This window comes from Hippopotamus amphibius, chromosome 5 (genome assembly GCF_030028045.1).
Source record: "Hippopotamus amphibius kiboko isolate mHipAmp2 chromosome 5, mHipAmp2.hap2, whole genome shotgun sequence".
Taxonomy (NCBI): domain Eukaryota; kingdom Metazoa; phylum Chordata; class Mammalia; order Artiodactyla; family Hippopotamidae; genus Hippopotamus; species Hippopotamus amphibius.
In genome coordinates, this window is record NC_080190.1 from 146,164,262 (window position 1) to 146,178,203 (window position 13,942).

Here is a 13,942-nt window from a genome sequence, read left to right on the forward strand (position 1 = left end):
CCCTCTGTAACGGATACACAGAAAAGTAAATTTTTCTATGTCATCTGAATATATTCTCCCCGTTTACTAAGCAAGAAAACTAACAGGAGGGCTGGAGACCTGAAAACCTCTTAATTTATCTATTAGCTGGCAACAAAGATATCGGGAAGGGGGGGTACTCTTTATGCATTTCCTTTAAACAGTGTATGCAACTAGGTGATTTCTGTGCGTGCTGTATGTAATTCAATGCTATTTTGGGTTACTAGAATCATACAAAGAGAGTTCCTAACAGAAAAACATAGGCCTTGAGTCAGACAGCCCAGGTTCAAATCCCACCTCTACTGCTTACTAGATGGAAGACGTAGGCACATTACTTCACCTCTCTCTGCCTCAATTTCTTAATCTGTGAAATGGAGATTGATGATCATAGCACCTGCCTTGTAGGGTTACTATAAGCAATGAATATCTATCTCCCATCTTAGAAAAACACCTAAGCTGTTGTAAGCTCTCGATAAATGTCAGCCGTTATTATTATTCTGCAGGGGTTAAAAAGACAACTTTTATTATACTATACATTTCCTTTGTGGAAAATTGAGAAAACAGCAATGATCCAGAGGGAAAAATATAGTCTATAATTCCATCACCAAAAAATAACCTTTTGGTATATAACTATTCATACTTAATCCATTATGTAACCTAATTGTTTTTCTTTTAATATGTGACTATCTTTAAAACACGGCACATTTTGTTTTATTAAATTAATGAATATGTAGGCTAGGTCCACTTTTTCTATCGTTAGTAGCAAACACTATGTGTCAGAAACCATCCTGAGCATCTTTTACATGTTAATTCATTTATTTCTCATGACAGAACAGACCCTATGAGGTAGGGATGGCTATCAGTCCCTTTTACAGATAAGACAGAGAGGTTGACTGACAAATACCAGGTGACACAACTAATAAGAAGTGGAGCCAAGAGAGAAACCAGGCTGTCTGACCCCAGGGTTCATGCTCTTAAACACAGGCTTAATGGATATTCTTGGGCATACAGATTTACATCTTTATTTGATTATTTCCTTAAGAATAAATTCCTTAAAGTAGAATATTTAAGCCAAAGTATGTATTCATTTTAAGACTTTTAATATATATTCCACAGAGATTTTTTGGATGGCATTAGCCTAAAGCAGTTTTTGTGGATAAGGAAGTATTTGCCCCCAACTGCCTGTGTGTAGACACCTGACTGGTAAATCTCTGATGCCACAGGGAATATTCGACAAAGCTCAGGGAACAATATTTGGCCACTGAAGAGCTGTGCTTGAAAAGCTGAAGGGAATTTAAAAGGCATTGCCAAGTCATCCTCATCAATGCTGTCTTCGATCAGCTGCTGGGGCTGGTGGAGTAGGATTCCAGGACTGAACAGGGAGGACGCACTTGATGACCTTTAAGATACCCTGCGATGCCGATGTCCTTGCAGCAGAAGGCACTTTCCAGCTGTGAAGAAGCGACACTCGCTGGCCTCCAGAAGCTCTGTGGTTTTCTGTTCAGGACTACTGCTGGATTCTCTTGAGAGGCTTTACTTTTATTCATAACCTTAGAGTAATAAGCATTCTGCACAAATGATGGTAAGGCCGGGAATTAGAGAAGGAAGGGAAAATGGAAACAAAAAAGAATATGGGCAAAAACTGATAACTAGATGTATTTTTTTAAACACTGCCTGCGATCCAGTCTCTTAGGACGTTATTATTTTTGCCTGCTTTCAGCAGGCTGTGGATTCCGCATACATCAGAACATCACAGGCCTCGGAGAACAGAGCAATCCTGACGTCTACGAAGCTGTATTAAGCCATCCTAAACCACTGCTTTAAGCAACCCCAAACCTTCCTTTATCCTTTGTCACCACAAAGCTATCAAATTAATTCAGGTTGGTTACCTATATCCCCACCTCAAATAGAAGCAGCAAATTAAAAAATAAAAAACCCCAGTCCCTCATCAATTCATCCAGCCATCCGCTGTCCCCACATACATATGCACAGATCTTTTATTTAAAGGTCTTTAGGGAGGAGAGAGAAGCCATTTTCACTGAAGGCAAGCAGCACTATTGAGGAGCAGCTGGAGCAGTGGACACATGCAATTACAGAAGAAGCTACTCCAAGTATATTCAGTAGCACTGACTCTCAGCTGCAGAGTTTTGGGGGCCCAGCCAAGGAATCCAAAAAATGCTTCACAGCATAAATATGATTTTTGTTTTAGTTTTTGCAAACTATTCCTAGAACCCCCATAGGTGTTTATCTCAGAAGGGAATATTTGATCAAAAGATCAATAAACTGATTGAATATATATATATATATATATACACACACACACACACATATGTATATTCTTGCATATCAGAACATGTTGAAAAACTGTAAATACCATTTCCATTTTATCATAATTTCAGAAAAGATTTATCTTCATTCTGATTGATGTTTATATGGAGCTACCACACACTTAAAAGCATATATATATATAAACATTTAAAAGCAGAAGTTCAAATTTAAAGTATGTAGAAGTGAATAATTTTGAATTGATAAATCTAACTACATAACTATAAACATAAATCTAACTACACAAAAATAAAATAAAGTCAAAGACAAATAATAAACTGGAAGGAAATATTTATAACATATTTATAGACAAAGGGCTAATTTCCTTAATTTACCAAAAGCTCAAACAAATTGGAAAAAAAAAAAAAGAAAAGAAAAAAAGAATAGAAAAATGGGCAAAGGACATGAACAAGCAAAGGCAAAGAAAGAAAAACAACCAACCAATATACCTGAAAAGCATACAATCTCACTTATAAAATTAAAAATGTAAATGAAAAAAAGATTTTTTTCATCAGATTGGCAAAAAAAAAAAAATCAAAGTTTTATAACACTGGTTCTGTTAAGAATTTGGGACAAAACACCGCTAAGTTATTAGCAACACTGTGAATTGGTACAATGTGCCTAAAAAAGAAAACTGTGCTGCTATGAACTTATCCTGCACATACGCATCCAAAAAGGCAAGTAAATTGTCCATCAGTACTAACTGGTTAAGTCAGGTGGTACAGCTATCTAAGAGGATACTCTGCCGTTGTGAAGAAGAGTGATCTGAACCTGTGTGTGCTAAAGTGAAAAGATCTGGAAGGCCTGATATTAGACAAGAAAAACAAGATGCATAAGAGTGGGTGTGGCATGCTTGCTTCTGTGTAAATAAATCTTTAAATAATATATAACCTGCTATAGGCATAGAACATTTTTCTTGAGGGACAAAAAAAGATCTGTTAAAAATGGTTTCCCTTGAAAATAAGACAATGAGGATATAGAGACTCTTATTTTCATTTTATAACTTCCTGAGCCATGTGGCTTTTCTAACCATGTGCAATATTACTCTTCTTATAAAAATTATACATAGGTGTACAGTGCAATTATGGACAACTGATTTTCTCTTTTTTCTTTAAGAAATCTAATTTTTTAAAGGCAAATCATTAGATAATAAAAGTAATCACACCACATATGCAGCTATTAAGAGGTCTTCGGAGTCAGTCAAGCCACTTGAGTTTGAATCATGGCTCTTCTACTGACTCTGTGGAGCCTTGAGCAAGTAGTTTACCCTCTCTCTGTCTCAGTTTCCTCATTTGTAAAATGGGGATGAAGATATTAAGAATAGGTATTGCTAAGGCATTGTGGGAATTAAGTGAAACATGCAAAGAAATTAGGGCAATGCCTGGCACATAGTAAGCACTCAAAATATGTTAGCTATTGTTATTTCTAACCAGAATCACTGCTATAGTGCCTTGAGGGCCAGAACAGGGGTTTTCAAGCATCTTTCCCTTAAAAAGCCCCACAATAGGAAATACCTTAGCTCACTTAAGTCAGGCATTTTTATAGTCACTCTTCACAAAAGGCGGTCTTCCCTCAGTGGAGAGCATGTTTCTGCTGCTATTTTTAACCGTGTGTGTGTGTGTATGTGTGTGTGTACTGTATACATATAATACAGTATGTATAAAGATTCATGGTCCTAAAACCAACTCCCCATGGACACCTCCAAAAATCTCTAGAGTTGCTCCTGGACTAGAACCCTGCCTTCAGAAAGGCCCATGGAAAATGCACACAGGTTTAAAACAGCTCCACTCTTAGCAGAGGCCAGTCCCTGAGAGAGGGAGGGAGGGAGCATGGAAGAGGAGGCACACGAGGGCCGACAGGTCAAGGACAACTCCATCACGTTCACTCCTTTACCTTGGCCTGGCTCAGCTACCTGTCCTTGGCAGAAATACAGATAATCTACCTGCCAACCAAGAAAAATGGATGAAAGAAATGATAAGCAAAGAGGGTGTAAAGAAACTTCAAGAAGGGAGGAGGAAGTGGACATTTCTGACCAGGGCAAAAAGCTTAGTAATCTCCCACAGGGACTCAGGATAAAACTAGTCTCCTTCTGCCTCGCCCTCACCCCACCGCCGCCCCAGGAAAATTAAGACTATGCGCTGGCCAACACAGGGAAGGAGAATGGGTGCTGTTTGGCTTTGTGAACGACCACTCAACTTCCCAGAGCCTGCTCTCTTCATTAGTAATAAATGAATACGTGACCCTGACAATTTACCAGGGATGGCCAAGGGGGGAATGCTAGAGACGATATCAATCAATTCAACCAAAGCCAATCAGATGCTGATGGGGTCCTCCGGCACCACTGCCATGCACAACCCAGCATCACCAGAAGGGGGTGCCAGCCTGCAAGTTCACACACCAACAAGCTCTACCCAAAGAAGGCTCCACCAAGCCTGGCTCCACCGCTCACTAGCCATGCGTTCTTGGCAAAGTGCTTTTAACCTCGCCAACTCTTAGTTTCCCTATTTATGTATATACGTATAGATATATATTTTAAGGTTAATTTATTGTTTAACAAAAATTTACTGAGCCTTTACCATGTGCCATGTGCCAGGCCCTACTCTAGGTGGATGATTCCTACCTTGCAGAGTTGTTGTGAAGTTGAAATGAATGGGAAGTGAAATGCATGGAAAGTGCTTGATATGCTCATAAATATTAATCTTATCATTATTAATAATAATGCAATGATTTCTAAAACCTTACTATATATACATAAGGGTCACCTGGGAAGCTGAATAATAATGCAGATTTCTGGGCAACACTTCAGAAGGTTGGGGGGACCCAGGAATCTGCATTTTAAAGAACTAGCATAGATGACCGTGCAGCAGGTGGTCATGGACCACACTGTGAGGAGGGGAGCGCCAAAGATACAGAGCACAGGGAATCTCTCTCCAGTCCAGTCAAACTGCAAGGGTTTTCTTTGATGGCAAATGGAAGGTGACTGAGCAGAAGTTAAAGCGTCCCGGCTGCCAAATCAAGGAGTTCATTCAAGGGCAAGGTACACAGAAGAGGAAAGTTTAACGTACAGAGTGACCTGTCCCCTCTCAGCTCTCCGGAAGCACTTTCCTGGGCTAAATGCATTTTCAGAGGATTCGAAGGAAAGGGGGGACATACGGAAGGTACCAGTTCCAGCCAAACTCATGTGCACACATGCTGTTTGTAAAGCGAGTGGGATACTTAGCAGTTAATCCATGGTTTGAAATCCTCACAACTCTGTTTTAAAGAGGAAGGGCCAAGCAGTTTGGACTTGGGGGTGTCAAGTATCATTCAGCAGAGAGAAACAGCTCACAATCCAGCCAGCTCTCCATGGGGTCATCCCATCAGCCCTAACGTGCTGCCTCGTGTGTGGTCGAGGTGTCCCTGGCTGACATGCTGAGTGGCACCAAAGGAACCACACAGGCACGCAGAGCCTCCCACACTGAACCAGCATCCGGCACAGGCCCTTAAGAAGGTGGGCTTGACGGGCAAGCCTCTCCTCCACTGCCTTCCACTAAACAGGTCTGGGAAGGGTTGCATCCACAGTGGCCATGAACTTCACCCATGCTGGTTATCTTGGGGGCCTGGCAGTAACAAGAGCAAATCCTCCTTGAAGAATTTTTCACTCTTACATGTTCCTCATCTTCGGTTTGTCAAATTTACTCAACCAAATTTCTCCCATGTAAAAAAAAGCCAGCTGGTGAGCCTCCTGCTTCTATTTAAAGAAGTGTTTATCCAGTGTTTACCAAAGGGAGGTGCCTGCCCTCCATGTCTGGCAGGAAGACCTAAGTCAGGGAAAAGCAGCACTCGAGGTGGCAGTGGTGGGTTCAGAGCAAGGGTGCCATCGTGGGGACAGCTGACAGGGGAGGAAGGAGGTGGTGAAGGGGCGGGAGAGAGAATGGGGGACTGACATGCCACCAACACGACCAAGTCAGAGCAGGGCGAGGATTTGTGTCCGGGACTCTCAGTCCAGAGTATAAGGGAGAAGGAAAGGATGGATCTGCTTCAAAGTCCCCTCATTTTCCACTCTTAGTGAGGCAGTGCTGTCTGCAAGCAGTTTGAGACTATGAATGGAACAAACGTACCCACTTGCTAGGAAGATGACATAATATACAACTCACTGTAGAGCACGCAACAGGGTTCTAAAACAGCATTTCTTTCTTTTTTAAAACTCACTCTGTCCTTAAGCACAGTTTTGTAAATTAGCAAGACCTAACAGCCTTGAGTGTCTCCCCCATCCTTGCCGCCATCACCTCCAGGGCACACCATTCAGTGTCTGCTCTCCGCTCACAGGCTCCCGGGAGGGCCACCACCTACCGCCCACCACCCACACCAAAGCCACATCTCACAATGCCTCACTCCCTTGACCTTTGCAGCAGCACTGACCTCCCCCTTCACTCCATTTAAACAGCCCGCCAGCGCAGTTACATCACTTGGCAGTACTCCACTTCTAACATCTTCATGTCCAATAACCTATCTCTTTTCTCTTTCTCAAATTTTCAGTCCCTATGAAGTTGGTTCTCTTCACTTTTTATGAGGTGATATCATTTAGTAGCCTCAGTTACTAGCTGTGTGACCTTGGGAAAGGCACTTAGCCTCTCTGTGCCTTACCGTCTTCAATGGAAGGAGAATGAAAACAGTATTTCTCTTACAGAGTTGTTATAAGGATTATGTAAACTAATACAGGTAAAGCATGTAAAAAGTGGTGCCTAGCACTCAATAAGCATTTTAAAATGTTGCTATTATTTTTATTTTTCTTCTCACAATCTCCCTCTCTGAATCATACCTGGGTCCCAACACATGAAAGGCCAGAATCAGGGAGGACTTGGAGCAGAGCCCAGGAGTGAGGTGAGGCTGTGGTGTGGGGCGTGAGTGGCGAGCAGGGATCCAAAACAGGCAAAGAAATCAACAGAAGAGTCTGCCAGAGGGTAGATTCTACCAGATTCTTCCTCCTCCCTTCAGCTTATAAATCAACGAGTAAATCTTCAGACCAGGGCTGTACTGACCGAACTCTCCAATTTCACAGAAAAGCCTCAAGCACACTAAACAACAGAGAGCTAATCATCGAACCTTCTCCTAGGGTCTGGGGGCGGGTCACAAAAAACGCACTCAGGAGACAATATCTCCACCAGGGCGAGATTTCATCATTTCATATCTGTACGTCCCACACCTCTCTGCACATCTAGCAAATGTCAGGTTGTGATGCTGACCCTGTTTTCAGAAAGAGGCTAACGTCTTAGGAGGGATATATATTAGGTGCTAAAAGAGGTCAACAAAGGAAACTACTGTTCCTTACTGGAAGGATTAAGAGTCCATGGAGATGCTCAGAACTAGTTAGTTTTTGAAACTATTCGCGACAAACCAAGACTGTAGCAGGAGGAACTGTAGAGACAGGCGTCGGGGGTGAAGGGAACAACATGTGGAGACAGCAGCACTGGAGGGAGGAGAATCGACAACAGGAACGAGGCGATAAACACAATTTAGAAGCAGGCTAGTTTAAAATCCTTCAAAGACACAGGTCCTGAAATTTTATTGGACACATAGATCTTTTTAATTTCTAAAATTCCTATCTTTGTTTCTCTGAGGATACATGTAAACATGTGACCTTTCTCAGACAGGTGGATTTAAAAGAAAAGGAAACATGTATGTTTCTCCTACTCCAGGGACACTACAACCTCAGGTTTGTCTGAAGTGACTCTACTGACAATCTCTGATGATCTACTGATTACTCCCCCCACCTCACCTGCTGCCTTAATGATTTCCATGTATAGGCTGTACCAACTGAGATAAGAGATGGGAGGAAGTGGCCAAGACTTCAGGTCAGGACTTCCTAGGTGGCCCAGTGGTTAACAATCCGCCTGCCAATGCAGGGGACATGGTCCCTGCTCCAGGAAGACCTCACATGCTGTGAAGTAACTAAGCCCATGCGCCACAACTATTGAGCCTGCGCTCTAGAGCCCGTGAGCCACAACTATTGAGCCTGTGTGCCACAACTACTGAAGCCCATGTGTCTAGAGCCCCTGCTTCACAAGAGAAGCCACCACACTGAAGAGCCTGCACACCACAATGGAGAGTAGGCCCTGCTCACCACAACTAGAGAAAGCCCGTGTGCGGCATCGAAGATCCAATGCAGCCAATACATAAATAAATTAAAACAAACAAACAAAAAATTCTTCAGGTCACATAGTGTGTGGAACCCAAGCATGGACCTAGAGGGCGGCACTGCATTATTTTCTCTGCAACCCAGAGAGCTATTTTCCCACTGCCCCTCCCTTCCCCCCATGCTTAAATATGTGTCTCAGATGCACTGAACTAGATTAATCAAGTTCCTTGGTTCTTGACACACACTTATCACTGGCTCACGCAAGACTATATTTTTACTTACTGACTGGTTTGTTTATATATTTATGTTTTTGTTTATTTCTTCACACTTAATATTATAATAAATGAAGAAACCACCCCCATCACAAAAACTGGACTGTCGACACCAACTTACATCTACTTCCTCATCCTATTGCCTGTTCACCACTTCCTGTTTCATCTTTACGAAGAACAATCACATCTATTTGTATTCCTATGAGGCAGATTTTTTTCTGGCTTTGTCTATTTTTCACTTTTTAATAAACAGGTTGTCATGATACAAATAATATTGGGGACAATTTTTACTTAAAATTATGTTGCTAAAATTCTCCATATAGTTGTAGTACAGTCATTTGGCTGCTATATAACAGTCTACTATTATGACTTACACCATAATTTATGTGTTAATTCTTCTGATGATAAGAAAATGAGTTGGGTTAATTCCAGCTACTCATCTAGCTAGGTTTCCCATTCTGATAAACATCTACTTGCATTTCCTGAGGCTCAAGTTTTCCAAAGAAAAAAATATCAAAAGAGTAAATCTACTTTTATGTAATATATTCCATGGACAAAAAGAAATGCTCTGTGGATCATTTGTGCTTATATATTTATCTTTACATCCCTTTCTTCCTCATTGTTACAGAGAATCAAGTGTTAAATGTAAAACTAGACTGCTTTATCCTATTCCAATTTTAGGATCCAACATGCCCAAGGTGACCTTTTGTCCTAGCATCTCTCTGACCTAGAGTAACCCTAAAATTTCAAGAATTACCTGATGTCCTATTGGGTTTGGCTTAGGTCACTCCATTACCTTGCCCCTTAGATTTGGCAATGACACCAGCCCATGAACATGAAAAGCTGACCCAGAGTTACAGGACCATGCACATAACCTCACTGACGGAGAAAACCCTTGTCCCTCAAAGGGTGGAGGAAGGGGGACAGGTGGCGGCTTAATGCAGCCCAGAACTTCGTTAAGTACCTAGCTCTAAGACCAAACACTGGGTTTGAGACACAGGTGAAGGATGTTTCTGAGTCTTAAAACCAGGCCCCACTGTTTTAGAGAGCGGGGAGCTACTGTATAAAAGTCTCTATATTAGAAAGCAACTGCCTTGCTTTAGAAACGTTAAAGCTTAAGTAAAGATGTCCATCTTCTGATTTGCATCTAAGCATCTACATGGTAGAGCTGATGTTTTGTTGCTTGAAAACATCTGTGTGAATTCAAATAACTAGGTCTGTGGAGCAAGTCTGGCATTTACAGGGTAGACTTTAAACCATCCTCTGCCCCTAAAGTCACCAATCATCTTCCCATTCCTCTAAGGCACTGGTTCTCAAAGTGTGGTCCCAAACCAGCAGCAGCAGCATCGCCTGGGAACTTATTAGAAATGCAGATTCTCAGACCCCACCCCAGACCTACAGAGTCAGCAACTCAAAGGCAGGGGTGGGGCTCAGTAATCTGTGTTTTAACAAGCCTTCTGGTATCTGAACACTCAAGTTTGAGAACCACTGTTCTAACACACCCTCTGACTGAGATCACTCATATATCAGCTTCCTGAATGGCTGCCTCTGAGAAGCAGAGCAGCAGGCCTGACTGTAATTTAAAATATAGCCACACACCATAACATACACATTTTGGGAATCAGTTTTACATATTTCACATCCCAAATGAGTCAATTTCTTACTTTACTTGGCATAATGCTGAGTGTTACTAACCATGCTTCATGGAACCGACAGTATGTATTTAACAGCTGTGGTTAAAAGCAGATGCTAGCATTGGTGGGTTCCGAGAGAAAAGATCTGATCTGTCATTCAATGACAGTGTTGCCTTGGCAATCGATTAAGCTCTTTACACCTCAGTTTCCTCAGTCTAAAAAAGAATCCCATGCCTACCACATGGGGTTGCTGTGAGGATTCAGTGATGTAATGGGGACCACTGTAAGTGCACATTAATACTCCGCGTGATTATTACTGGCCTACTTACCCCTATGTTTAGTATGTGTTGTTGAACACTAAGTTTCTCTAAGCATTCTTGCATATGGGCACCATAAATGTGTTTTTTTTTTTAAGTACAGTTAAGTCCCCTACATACGAGCGAGTTCCATCCTGAGAGCACATTCATAAGTCCAATTTGTTCCTAAGTCCAACAAAAATTAGCCTAGGTACCCAACTAACACAATCGGCTACACAGTACTGTACTGTAATAGGCTTATAATACTTTTCACACAAATAATACATAAAAAACAAACACAAAAAATAAGGAAAACATTTTCACAAGAGGGCAGACAGCAGTATCAAGCAGTATCAGCAGTATTTCATCTTGTGGAACTGAAAAACACAGCCACAGAAAAATATAGAAATGAAAAAGCAGAGGACTTTGTACCAGATGAAGGGACAGGATAAAAACCCAGAAAAACAACTAAATGAAGAGGAGATAGGCACCCTTCCAGAAAAAGAATTCAGAATAATGATGGTGAAGATGATCCAGGACTTTGAAAAAAGACTGGATGCAAAGATCGAAAAGTTTACCAAAGACCTAGAAGAATTAAAGAGCAAACAGAGATATGCAAGACAATAACTGTAATGAAAAATACACTAGAAGGAACCAATAGCAGATTAAACGGAGGCAGAGGGGCGAATAAGTGACCTGGAAGACAGAATGGTGAAAATCACTGATGCGGAAAAGAATAAAGAAAAAAGAATGAAAAGAACTGAAGACAGCCTAAGAGACCTCTGGGACAATGTTAAACACACCAACATTCGCATTATAGGGGTCCCAGAAGGATAAGAGAGAAAGGACCCAAGAAAATATTGGAAGAGATTATAGTTGAAAACTTCCCTAACATGGGAAAGGAAACAGCTACCCAAGTGCAGGAAGCGCAGAGAGTCCCAGGCAGGATAAACCCAAGGGGAAACACGCCAAGACATATAGTAGTCAAATTGACAAAAATTAAAGACAGAGAAAAGTTATGAAAAGCAACAAGGGAAAAATGACAAATAACATACAAGGGGACTCCCGTAAGGGTAACAGCTGATTTCTCAGCAGAAACTCTGCAAGCCAGAAGGGAGTGGCATGATATATTTCAAGTGATGACAGGGAAGAACCTGCAACCAAGAATATTCTACCCAGCAAGGATCTCATTCAGATTCGATGGAGAAATCAAAAGCTTTACAGACAAGAAACAGCTAAGAGAATTCAGCACCACCAAACCAGCCCTACAACAAATGCTAAAGGAACTTTAAGTGGGAAACATAAGAGAAGAAAAGGACCTACAAAAACACAAACAAAACAATTAAGAAAATGGTAATAGGAACATACATATCGATAATTACCTTGAATGTAAATGGACTAAATGCACCAACCAAAAGACACAGTCTGGCTGAATGGATACAAAAACAAGACCCATATATATGCTGTCTACAAGAGACCCACTTCAGACCTAGGGACACATACAGATGGAAAGTGAGGGGATGGAAAAAGATATTCCATGCAAATGAAAATCAAAAGAAAGCTGGAGTAGCAATACTCATATCAGATAAAATAGACGTTAAAATAAAAAATGTTACAAGAGACAAGAAAGGACACTACATAAAGATCGAGGGATCAATCTAAGAAGAGGAGATAACAATTATAAACATATATGCACCCAATACAGGACCACCTCAATACATAAGGCAAATGCTAACAACTATGAAAGAGGAAATGCAAGGCAGAAATAGAGACACGGATGTAGAGAACAAACATATGGGTACCAAGTGGGGAATGAAGGGAGGGTTGGGAGGGAATGAACTGGGAGATTGGGATACCAAACTGTACACTCTAAATATATGCTGTTTATTGTCTATTAACCGTAGCTCAATAAAAGTGCTTAAAAAAATATAAGGAAAACATTTTTAATCTCATAGCACAGTACCTTGAAAAGTACAGTACTGCAGCTGGCATACCGGGGCTGGCATCAAGTGAACAGGCAAAAAGAGTTACTGACTGGAGGAGGGAGAGAAGGTGGGAGATGGCAGAGCTGAAGGACTGTCAGCCATAGGAGATGGAGGGCAAGTTGCAATTTCACTCATGCCTGACGTTGAGGGAGTACATGTTCACATCTTTGAAAGTTCGCAACTTGAAGGTTCGTATGGAGGGGACTTACTATACCATAACTTAAATGAGAGGGTGAAGACTTTATGACATGACTAAACTCAATGTAAGCGATGAGTGTATTACAGATCCCCTGGCTTCTCTCAGTGATGGTCAGAAATAGCCTATGGTGTACACACAGTGTTCATGTGTTCTCATTTAATCCTCACATCAAGCCTATGACACAGGTACAATTTTACTCTCACTTTACAGATGACAGAAGGAGAGAACAGGTAACTTGCTCCAGGTTACACAGCTTGTTTATAGTGAAGCTGGGATTCGAAGGTGTCCATTTAGGCTTGAGAAATACCACAACAATAAATGCATCAAAATATGCCCTCAACACAAAGAACGCACACCTGCATGAAACTTGAAGAGTTGGGAAAATTTTATCTTCCCCATAAAGTGCTTGTTTGCTTGCTCTTGCAAAGGGCTTGCTGAAAGCTTTGAAAATTCATTTATAAACCATCTGCAGCAGGGGTCTAGATAAGATTATCATCGTCTGCTCTGCGTCCCTTACCAAAGAGCAAACAATTAGTGAACACAGACCATACTAGCCAGGAGACAGCTCTTTTTTTTTTTAGTACATGAACCCATAGATCTGAGCCATTCACCTATGTTCAACAAAAATGACAGGACTGAATCTTCACTCTTAAGAGAGAAGTTAACACGTTGTGAATACACTTAAAAGATTGACATTTTAAAATACTGAACAGATAGGGGGTTTTGATGGTGTGGTCTGAGGCCCATCTGCATCAGTGTCACCCGGATACTTACTGAAAATACAGATTCTCGACTCCTATTCCAGATCTGCCCCTGACATTTCCTCAAGTCATCCCCATAATACACACTTATACAAATGCCCAGGTGATCTTTTACGACACTGAAGTTTGAGAACCACTACCGTAAACGGTCCTAGTTTTCAATATTTAACTATAGATTGCAGCCACCTACCCAAACCTGTCTGTAGTCACTCTTTGATCCGTCTGCTTCTTCGCATCCTGAATACTCCAGCCCAGGCCATGAGCATTTCTTGCCCAAATTATGACACAGCCGCACACCGTGTCCCAGCTGCTCGGCGTGGCCCCCGAGCACTCC

The 13,942-nt window shown here is 41.5% G+C and overlaps 1 protein-coding gene across 9 annotated transcripts in view; it reads right to left on the reverse strand.

Annotated features, from left to right (window-relative positions):
• Positions 1 to 13,942, reverse strand: part of SYBU (syntabulin) — a 71,436-nt gene that overhangs the window by 14,437 nt on the left and 43,057 nt on the right. The gene's annotated exons all lie outside the window — the stretch shown is intronic.